The following is an 11,823-nucleotide window of genomic DNA, read 5'->3' as shown; positions in this document are numbered from 1 at the left end:
AAAGACCGATTTTATATGACAAGAATTTAAAAGAATATTCCGACAATATTGAGAAAAAACGATGCCGGGTTGTAAAATTCTAACCAGTTCATCAAAATTTTTAAACACTCATTCTGAAGTACCAAAAAACTATTTTCGATAGGCTCTCAATTTCATGAAAAAAGAAAGTTGAAAAGTTGCGTCCGTAGTATCCAAAGATTAGAACCCTTATTCATAAACGTACTCTAAAGTTATCAAGCCGATAAAGTTCGTTTGTCCCTTTCTGGCGTATAGGTGTGGTAGAAAAGGACAAACGAACTTTATCGGCTTGATAACTTTAGAGTACGTTTATGAATAAGGGGGTAGAACTATTAGTCTGTGGTAATATCTTCTTTTAGGCTTGCCACAGACAGTCTTAAAAATTCATAATCTTAAAAAAAAATTGTATGCAAATTGACACTGACAGATCTGTCAGTGTCAGTTTGAACTGTCAGTTTGCATACAATTTTTTTTTAAGATTATGAATTTTTAAGACTGTCTGTGGCAAGCCTTAGGCGACAAAGTTGCTCGGCGACTTTCGTATTTGTATGAAAAGTTTCGTCGCCTCGTGTGCGCACCTTCATACTAGCCCATAGACCGAGCGACGGAGACAAAACAGTTTTGTCTCCCGTCTGTGGGGGGCCTTAGTCTGTGGTTGCGTCGCTGTCGTTCCCGTGTGCGCACCTTGGAAACTGTCGCAAGGGGTGACGACAGAGACAAAAAAAGTCGCCGAGCAACTGTTGTCTCCGTGTGCGCTGGCCCAAGTCGCCGAGTAACTTTGTCGCCCGTGGGCGCGCACCCTTACTGGCAATTGACTGAGGCAGCATGGCCTATGGTCTTAGCCTGTCAGGAAGGACGAATAAAAAAATAAAAAAAAACTGACAGCTGACAGTTGCAGTTGCCTTTCTGTCAAGTTGATTGGTTAGTTTTGTTTGGATAAATTATGTTTTAACGGGTGTTCTGTGGTTTTAACTAAATGGTTTTCACAAGTAAGTTTGCTACTAAATACAAGTAAACAGTAAACTCAATGTGAAGGCCAGTCACGCTTACATTATGCAACACTTATTTGTACCGTGACATACGACGAATCTGATTTCTATTTCATAATCTCATTTCAGCTAAATGTTTCCCGAAATGCACAGTGCAGGTATACTCAACTATAAGGATGTTCACATCAACTGCTCTAGAAAGGCTAATGCACTTGTATTTGCCTATACATTCCGCTTGGACAGTTGATTGGTCTTCTTCGACAGGCACCAAGTGCCTGGAATTTAAAATGTAAGTAAAAAATGCATGCCCATTTATGGTACATATACCCGATGGTTTTCTCATAAAAGTGTTTTGTGATTCTTCTGTAATTGTAATTAAATTTGTAAGTGCCTTTAGCCAGGTCTCCTGTTGTAAGTCACGGTCCTTCCTTGCAATATCACTATGTAAATTATCAGTGGATATAGCTATTCTATCTTTATTCCTTAAACAAGGCACATATGCAACATGATCTTGAATTCTTGTGTTTTTCAAAAAATTGTAGCACCTTTGCTAGTGTAAATACCATAATCTTGCAATAAGGAGATTTTTGATTTTGACTTTCATTTCATTTCATTTATTTTGCAATGTGTGTTACAAAGGTCTTATAAGTAACTGACTAACTGTGTGACTTTTTGGCTACATCACTGTGCTGTGTAATTAAAATAATTATATTTGGCTCTGCAATGAGAAATACAGCTAACATAAGGTACTTGACAACTGCTCTGGCAGTAGTGACTGCCTCCTTAGCCCATGGTCCTGGGCTTGAATCCCGGTAAGGGCATTTATTTGTATGATGAACACATTTGTTCCTAAATCATGGATGTTTTCTATGTATATATATAAGTATTTATGTATATATATTATCACCTTTTTTTTTTAATCAATCAATATAATTTTTTTGCAAACCATGGTATTACATTAAAGATATTACAATACGAAGGAGGTTGCATGGCACCCCGGTAGGGTATGGCAATATTGGCAATTATATCTAAATTATTCCTAAATTTGTTATAGCTACACACATTATTACATTGTAACATTCTAAGTTACTACACACATTATAACATTCTAAGTTTATAAATTTAATGTATGTATTGTCACCTTGCACCCACAGTACAAGCTTTGCTTTGTTTGGGGCTAGGTAGATGTGTGTAAGGTGTCCTCAATATTTATTTATTTTCTAAACATGTTGGCTTTACTTTCCAGGGTTGCTGATGACTTCAGTGCAGATCAAGCCATGTTCAACCAAAGTAGCTGACTAAGTCAATATAGGGCAAAGTGATATACAAGAAAAGGCGTAAAACTCTGGAATGTAGGTTTAAAGAAATTAGAAGCAGACAAAAGCCTAGAAATATCAGACAGTCCGAAATGGGTATGTCATGGACAGTAATGCAAACCAATCGACAATCAGTCTATATTTGAGGAACTACACATAAAACGCCAGTTGTCAACAATGTGTCATGTGAAGTAATTAAAAGACTGGCAGACTGTAAGAAGCGTATACCAGCATGACTCTTTCCAACTGGAAACTATTTTGTAATAGGCATTCATATCTGCTATTTTCGGTTGAATTACCATTATACTAAAAAACAGGATTTAACAAAATAAGCAACAAGAAAGCCTGCCATATCTCAGCCAAGTTAAAAAATAATCTTTTAATGAAAAAAAACCTTGCCCGTAAAAGGCATAGCATAGAGTGATAATCGAAAAAGGCTAAAAAAGGAGAATGAGTCAAAACAAGAAAAAAGCTAACAACTTATGTGATCAAGATTGATACAGACAAAAGTGACAAATGAAGAATGGGATGAATTAAACAAATTGATAATGCACAATGTAGATGTCCTGGTTTGAACATTGGAGATACTGGTCGCAAGTTGATCATAATTTGGATTTTAGGTAGGTATTAAAAAAATATCTTTAAGGCCCACTTGCACCAACTACTTAACTCAGGGTTAGTTGGTGTCACTGTCAACTGTCAAATCCCATATAAAATGGTGAGTTAACCCTCCATTTTTGTTGGTGCAAGTGGCCCTAATTGTGATACCCAAAAGAGCTGTGGGCCCTACAGCAAACTCATTTTTTTTTCCAATTGAAACGGAGTTAATGGGCTACTTTCCTTTTACTTTTTTTTTAATACCACGTCAGTGTAGGTACTTTTATAATTGTACATATGTGGGTAAGATTACATTCACGTGGAATAAATCAGTCTCAGCTCGAAGCCCGTGTTTGATTCACGACTCCTAAACTAGATACCTTAACATGGCGCAGCCGGAATTTAAATAAAATGATTATCGCAGTGATTTAGTTAGTTTTGTGCGTGTAGTACATGTCAGGCAGTGATAGTGAACAGTCTTTTGATTCTGTGGACGAAATTGTGGTTTCTTTAAAAATGGAGTCGGTTTTACAACCGCCACCGCCATTCTTGTTCGAGAACAATTTAGTTAATGTCACATCCGGAAATTTAAGTGCTGAGTGGGACAATTGGAAGAAATCGTTCAGAATATATTACGAAGCATGTGAGCTTTCATCGAAAGCTAAAAAAGTGCAAGTAAATATATTATTGCACGTCATCGGAACCAAATGTCGAGAGGTGTACGAGCAATTTACAGCCGACGGCACGGATACAGTGGACGGCTTGCTAGCCAAGTTTGATGAATTTTTTGTTCCGGTAAAAAATTTGGCAGTGGAAAGGCACAAATTTTTTAAAAGAGATCAGAATGAGTTAGAGTCGACCGAGCAGTATATCTTCGAATTAAATAAAATAGCCGCCAAATGCGAGTTTGGAGACTTACGTGATGGTTTAATATGTAGCAGGTTCATCTGTGGTGTAAAAGAAGTGACCTTATCGGAACGGATGTTAAGAGAACCGGACATTTCCCTAAAGAAAGCAATCGACATATGCAAGTTAGCGGAGATGTCTAAATTGCAGGCATTAAATATAAAAACAAATAGTGGTGAACAGCATGTACATGAAGTTTCACAGGGCACTAATCAATCAAGAACAACAGCCTGTGACGTGCATATAGTAAATAAACGTGGTAATACCTCAACCGCTACAAACCGCCCGCGCCGGCCGCCTCACACACCGTCGCGGTCGAACATGCCCAGTGGTGCGCGAGAGCATCAGACATATTATCCCAGATCTTCATTTTCTACTCCTAACTCCAGAGATAGGACATTCAATCGTTATGGCAATACATCGCAGCGAGTGACGTCAAATGAACCTCAAAGAACCTTTAACGGCTGTAGCAATTGTGGTCATGCACATAGAAGGATGGAGTGTCCCGCGTTCGGAGTACGGTGTAACAACTGCAATCGGATGAATCACTATGCGCGGATGTGTCGATCGTCGCGTCAAGTGTTTCAAATAGAGGAGGACTCCACCGATCAGGTAATCGCTCAAGTTAATAATAAGTATGATAACAATGACTGGTTTGTAAATTTAGAGATAAACAATGGGTGCATAGCTTTCAAGTTAGATTCTGGAGCGGATGTCAATGTATTGCCCAAAAGATTTTTAAGTAAAATTAATTTATCAACTGATGTGTTAACTAAAACGTCGACAAGGTTATATGGTTATTCCAAGGAACCGATTGCCGTACTGGGAAAATGTTATTTAAAAGTAACTTACAAAGGAAATACATATTTTGTGAAATTCATAATTGCCGACGTTGACTCGTGTCCTGTACTTGGCAGGAATTCATGCGTAGAATTAAATCTAGTTAAACGAGTCATGACTATTAGCCAAGGTTCATCAAGTGAAAAAATATTAGACGAATTTTTAGATATCTTTGAAGGGATGGGTTGTTTGCCGGGGGAATACAAAATACAATTAAATAATGACATTTCCCCAGTAGTCCATGCTCCGAGAAAGCTACCGTTAGCATTAAAAGATCAGATTAAAAATAAATTGGATGAAATGGAACAGGAAGGTATTATTTCTAAAGTGGAGGGCCCAACAGATTGGGTCAATAGTATGACTGTGGTTAAAAAGCCCAATGGTGATTTACGTTTATGCACAGTATAAGGATATATCAGTAGTTAATCTCCGGCAGCGGCGGCGCGGTCGTTACTACTGCGCAAGGTCACGCAGGGTTGTACAACGTTACTATAATCGACTTCGTACAATGTAAGTTGTTGTAAATCTAATAGGTACTATTAACTGTAAGTAGGTTTTAGTATAACAATACCACGTCATGACACCACATTAGTCAGTATTGAAGATACAAAAAATCATTATAAATATATTACTCTCATACGCGCAATAGTAGATTGTGTAACAATAATTGCAAAAGCGTTAATTTAAGTGTTCATTTTATATGTTTTCTCTAGAATACACCCAATCCATCACAATAAAAAAAAGATTCGTTTGAACTAGAAACGTAGGTACCTACTGTCCTACTCGTATTAGTAACTGTGTATGGCGCTATGCTAGTACCAACGCTCTTTCTACCTTTTTATCTAATAAAGATTCAAGTACGTATTTGTTTCTTAAATACTGACGAAATCATATTTACATAAAATGTTTGAATAGATGTTTGCACAATATTTAAGTAGGTACCAAACTTTCGAGCTAGATAGATCGCAGCATCTACCTAAATGTCGTTACAGATAAATCCTTATTGATTTTAATGTGTCATTCTAGCTTTAAATCTCACTTTTACGCCATTTACGTAAGCAATAATGTACCTAACACTGCAAATATATAACAACCACTTACTTTTCTGGGTGTCTAGGAATTCTAAAGAATGACATTTCCGCATTTTGAGAACTTTCCATACACCCATAAACACTACAGTAACGAAAATATGTCTTCGGTGCTGACGTCATTTTCTCCCGAACTCAACACGTCAACACAGCGCGCAAACGCGGCCCCGACTGTCCAGCCCAATAATCACCAGTTTCGCATGTTTTCGCCGCATGCGAGGGGAGGGAGGGGGACACACCGCGCGGCGTGAAGTTTGTAAGAAGAGTTATTACTGGTTTTATACTGTGGTTTATGCCTGGACCCCCGCGATCTGAATAGAGCGATTAGGCGCGAACATTTTAAACTTCCAACGTTTGAGGAGATTACTGCGCAGTTGCTAGGTGCGCAATATTTCAGTACTTTGGACGCGAAGCAAGGTTTCTGGCAAGTAAAACTACATCCAAGTAGCACAGATCTTTGTACTTTCAATACGGTATTCGGCAGGTATAAGTTTTTAAGGATGCCCTATGGAATTTCCTCAGCATCAGAAATATTTCACAAACGGTTGTATAGTCATTTCGACGATATAGAAGGTGTAGTGTTATTTGTGGACGACTTGTTAGTATATGGTCCAACTAAGGAAATTCACGATCAGAGGCTGAGAGCAGTGTTGAACAGATGTAAAGATATTAACATAAAACTAAATAGGCAAAAATGCAAAATCGGTTTAACTGAAATTAAATATCTTGGCCACAAAATTGGCAGCGACGGCATTCGTCCTGATGATTCACACATATCGGCGATAAGGGACATGCCTACGCCGCAAAATGTAAAAGATGTTGAGAGATTTTTAGGTCTTGTCACTTACGTCAGTAATTTTATACCTAACTTCTCTGAGAGGTCTGCGAAGCTCAGAGAACTATTAAGAAAAGACATCGAATGGCATTGGGACCAAAATCATGATAAATCTTTCAAAGAGCTGAAGTCATGTTTAACCTCTTCACCAGTATTACAATACTATGATATAAATACGCCGGTGGTAATTTCGGTTGACGCGAGCAAACATGGTTTAGGTGCGTGTTTGTTACAAAGAAATCTACCAGTTTGTTACGCTTCTAAGTCTTTAACAAAGACAGAGCAGGCATACGCTCAAATAGAAAAAGAGCTGTTTGCTTGCGTCTTTGCTTGCGAGAAATTTTATTCATACATATATGGCCGTACAAATGTAATAATCGAAACCGACCATAAACCACTCGTAAACATAATTAATAAACCCCTTGTTAATGCCCCCGCACGTTTGCAGAGAATGTTGATGCGATTGTACCCATATACCTTTTCATTAGTGTACAAGCCGGGAAAATATCTATATATCGCCGACGCACTATCGCGTGCACCTGCACCGAACGCGGGCACGCCCCTCCCCCGCGCGACCACCTCGAGGCGCAGGCGCAAGTGTGCGCGCTCGCGGCTACAAATGAGTTAACCGACACACATTTATTGGAGGTACAAAAGTGCACAAAGGAGGATAATGAGCTTCAAAATTTAATAAAAGTAATTAAACATGGATGGCCTAATCAAAAGAATAACGTTAGCGATTCTTTAAAATGTTACTGGAATATTAGAGACGAACTTACTACGGATTTTGGGATGGTATGGAAAGGCAATAGAATAGTCATACCTAAGTGCATGCGACATGATATGTTGAAGAAAATTCATTCCAGTCACTTGGGACTGGAAAAATGCAAACTTAGGGCTCGGGAGACTGTTTATTGGCCAAACATTAATTCACAATTACAGGATTATCTGTCTAACTGTCAAGCGTGTCTCACTTATAAAAAACAGAATTCGAAGGAGCCTCTCATTTCTCATGAAATACCGAAAAAACCATGGCGTAAAGTAGGAGTCGATATTTTTCATTTAGCGAATAAATCATATATACTGGTTATAGATTATTTTAGTAAATTTATAGAAATAGCGGAACTGCAAAGTTTAAAATCAGAAGCGGTAATTTCTGAACTAAAATGCATATTTAGAAGACACGGTATCCCGAAAATCGTAATGAGTGACAACGGTCCAGAATTTTCTTCTAATTTGTTTAAACAATTTTCTATAAATTGGAAATTCCACCACGTGACCTCGTCCCCTGGACACTCGCAATCGAACGGTCAAGTGGAACGATCCATACAAACAATGAAAAATATTATGAAAAAAAACGAATTTCGATAGCACAGATTTAGACATTGCATTACTAGAGTACGTGTGTACACCGATAAGTGATAATTTACCGTCACCTGCAGAGTTATTATATAACAGGAAACTTCGCGGCATAGTTCCGTCTAAAAATAACCCAATGGTACCTAAGATAAGAACGCAGCAACAATATCATGACAGATTAACACACAGACAGGAGACTCAAAAACATTACTTTGATTTACGTACAAAAAACTTAACGCCCCTAAGCGTCGGACAAAAAATAAAATTAAGGCTACTTAATAATTGGGCTCCAGGTACAGTTCACAGCATCTTAGGACCTAGGACGTATCTGATCTCAATGCCTAACGGTAACGTTCTACGGCGGAATAGAAGTCATTTAATTATAGACTCACAAGACAGACCAGAACCCACATGTTTTAACCTTGATGACGATGCAATCTCCACCCCATTAATTACTCACACTCAAACAACATCCAGCTCCAGCCACCCTATTGTCCAGTCAGCAGATCAGAATGTGCAAAATAATAACATGTTTTATCGTACTCGCTCCGGCAGGACAGTGCGACCTCCTGATCGGTGGGGATACCCCTACACGTCCAACGCGGTCAATCGGGTCACGTGAGCCATTTTTTTTTTCTTCTGATAATTTTCATTAGCCTACCTATATCTTACACAAACTGTGTACGTAATCAATAAGATTTGAATAAAACAATAGTTTTATTAGTATAAGTAATCTGTATTCGGAGATGATAATACCTAAACTTTTTGTTTACGTCATAAGAAATTGCTAAAGTAAATACTTAAAACTTAACAATTACATGTATTTACCTTCAGTAAACAATAATAATAACAAATGTATTCATAGGTACTTAGCCAAAATTGCATGTGTATTCTTTTTATTTTTTTTTCTCAAGTTTTAGGTACTTATGTTTATATTGTAAATGTCAATAATTAGCTGAAATAAAATGATAAAAATGTAAAAAAAAAAATAATAATAATAATAATATAATACAATTTAATGTTATCCTAATACCTACTGTATGATAGGTTAATAGGCAAGTTATTTTATATACCTAAATTACTGAAACTAAATTTATATTATCTTACTTAAATGTAAGAGATACACAAGTTTAGAGTAAAGTAGGTAGAAGTAATTAGCATGTACCTAATCAATATCGTTTTTAATTACCTTCTTCTTGCATATGTGTAAGAAAAATGGGATAATAAATGTTTGCTAACTGATAGTATTGTTGCAAAATTAATATTGTAATTTACATAGATATGATGCTGTTGCAAATGTTTACAAACTAGATTAGTACGAACCTACCTAAGTGTCTATATCTCCTTAGATATATGTTAGATTGATGACCTTTTTTATCCGCCATGAACAGTTGCAGACAACACGTAGGTACTCAGGAATTTAGAGCTCCTATTTATTTTGGCACCTAGATAATTTCTGCAACTGTCATTACCGTTTTCTATGGGGGATGGAAGGGCGATTAAAACATCACTCATAATCATAATTCAACTTCAACTTTAATTTCTCAAAAAGGAGGTTGTAGGTACTTTTATAATTGTACATATGTGGGTAAGATTACATTCACGTGGAATAAATCAGTCTCAGCTCGAAGCCCGTGTTTGATTCACGACTCCTAAACTAGATACCTTAACAGTCAGTGGCAAACAAGTATACGGCCCGCCTGATGGAAAGCGGTCACCGTAACCTATGGACGCCCGCAACTCAAGGGGTGTCACGTGCGCGTTGCCGACCCATTAGAAACTTGTACACTCCTTTTTAGGGTTCTGTAGTCAACTAGGAACCCTTATAGTTTCGCCATGTCTGTCTGTCCGTCCGTCCGTCCGTCCGTCCGCGGATAATCTCAGTAACCGTTAGCACTAGAAAGCTGAAATTTGGTACCAATATGTATATCAATCACGCCAACAAAGTGCAAAAATAAAAAATGGAAAAAAATGTTTTATTAGGGTACCCCCCTTACATGTAAAGTGGGGGCTGATATTTTTTTTCATTCTAACCCCAATGTGTGATATATTGTTGGATAGGTATTTAAAAATGAATAAGGGTTTCCTAAGATTGTTATTTGATATTATTAATATTTTTGGAAATAATCGCTCCTAAAGGAAAAAAAAGTGCGTCCCCCCCCTCTAACTTTTGAACCATATGTTTAAAAAATATGAAAAAAATCACAAATGTACAGCTTTATAAAGACTTTCTAGGAAAATTGTTTTGTACTTGATAGGTTCAGTAGTTTTTGAGAAAAATACGGAAAACTACGGAACCCTACACTGAGCGTGGCCCGACACGCTCTTGGCCGGTTTTTTTGAAGAACCCGATACTGTTGGTTATCGGGAATACCTCGACAGGGAGCTCATTCCACAGCCGGAGTGTTCGTGGGAGGAAATTCCTCTGAAACCGCACGGTGCGCGACCATTTAGGTTGCAAGGTGTGTGGATGAGCGCCCTGTCGATGGCGAGCGGTGCGATGATAAGTGGCCGTTGGCATTATGTCAAACAGTTCTTCAGAACACAACCCATACTTTTAATCAAATCAACTTCTTTTTAATAACTGTCAAAACGAATTTGAATGGTTCTCTAATACGGAATTCAAAGACAGCTGAAGTGTGCGAAAGAGATATATGAATATCCCATGAGTTCAATAGAACATAAAAACATAAACATAAACATAATTTTTATTGAAAACAAGTATTGCATATTTACATTACATCCAACAAATACTTAAAATTATCGATGATTTACATTTGCCCGAACTAGGGAAACCCTGTGTTTCGGCAAATAGAAACAGATAACAGAAAAAAAGTGACCAGTTTTTGCATCGACAAGAGGCGCTAAAGGCCTGCTTTTATTTTAATTATCGTAATTTCAGTATTTAGGGTTCTTAAAGGTCGGCAACGCATAGGTGACTCCCCTGATGTTGCTTATGTCCATGGGCGGCGATGACTGCTTCCCATCAGGCGGCTCGTCTGCTCGTTTGCTGCCTATTTCATAAAAAAAAAAACTTTTTTATTTAGAGGATACAGTGGGTCATTTCTATGTTAATTACTTCACGTAATCATAATATATAGGTAGGTAATTTCATAATTTTAGTACTCCTAATAAAGTTCTTCTTTGGCATCATACTTATATCATCCACCAGAGACCAATTCTTGAAATTCCATTGTCCTTTTTATTCCTGTTCGAATTTCAAATGGAAAGGACCTTACCTATCTGTGGAAAAATGGAATGGAATTGTAGGTTTCCATTCCATTCCATCTGTAATTGTTTTTTCTATATTTTTACAGCGCGGCAGTATATTGAGCGCTACAAGAGGAGCTGTCTTATCTGCGCAACGAGTCAATTCCAGATTGTCTGCTCAAGGAGACGACTAAATAGGGATGACGATGACGATTGCCATTCTGTTTAGTCCGTCAGTTGGATCGTCCAATAATACTGAACACGTATTGTTCGCTTTTTCTAATTAATGAATAAATACAAAGATATAGAGCATCAAAGTTCCGGAGTGGGGGCTTGTGAGTTGTGACGTCAATTCTAAGTAAAAATTGTACCTAGGCGTGACGTCACGCGAAACATCAACGCACTGTACCGTCGTCATTTATCGTTTACGAGAAAGAATAAAAAATAAATAATATAAATATTGGGGACACCTTACACAGATCAACTTAGCCCCAAACTAAGCAAAGCTTGTACTATGGGTGCTAAGCGACGATAGACATACTTAAATAGATAAATACATACTTGTATACATAGAAAACATCCATGACTCAGGGTCAGGAATAAATATCTGTGCTCATCACACAAATAAATGCTCTTACCGGGATTCGAACCCAGGACCGCGGCTC

General features: G+C 37.7%; 1 long non-coding RNA gene across 2 annotated transcripts; it reads left to right on the top strand.

The window, feature by feature from the left end:
- The first annotated feature begins 954 nt into the window (after positions 1–954).
- Positions 955–11,552, top strand: LOC125236127. Of its 2 annotated transcripts, XR_007178169.1 has the most exons (4): positions 955–1,007; positions 1,137–1,296; positions 2,254–2,943; positions 11,266–11,552. It is a non-coding gene; the product is annotated as an uncharacterized LOC125236127 (long non-coding RNA). The 2 variants fall into 2 exon arrangements; XR_007178168.1 differs by having other exon boundaries at positions 986–1,296.
- The last annotated feature ends 271 nt before the right edge of the window (positions 11,553–11,823 follow it).

Source organism: Leguminivora glycinivorella, chromosome 18 (genome assembly GCF_023078275.1).
Source record: "Leguminivora glycinivorella isolate SPB_JAAS2020 chromosome 18, LegGlyc_1.1, whole genome shotgun sequence".
Taxonomy (NCBI): Eukaryota; Metazoa; Arthropoda; class Insecta; order Lepidoptera; family Tortricidae; genus Leguminivora; species Leguminivora glycinivorella.
This window is presented reverse-complemented; position numbering and strand designations above follow the sequence as displayed.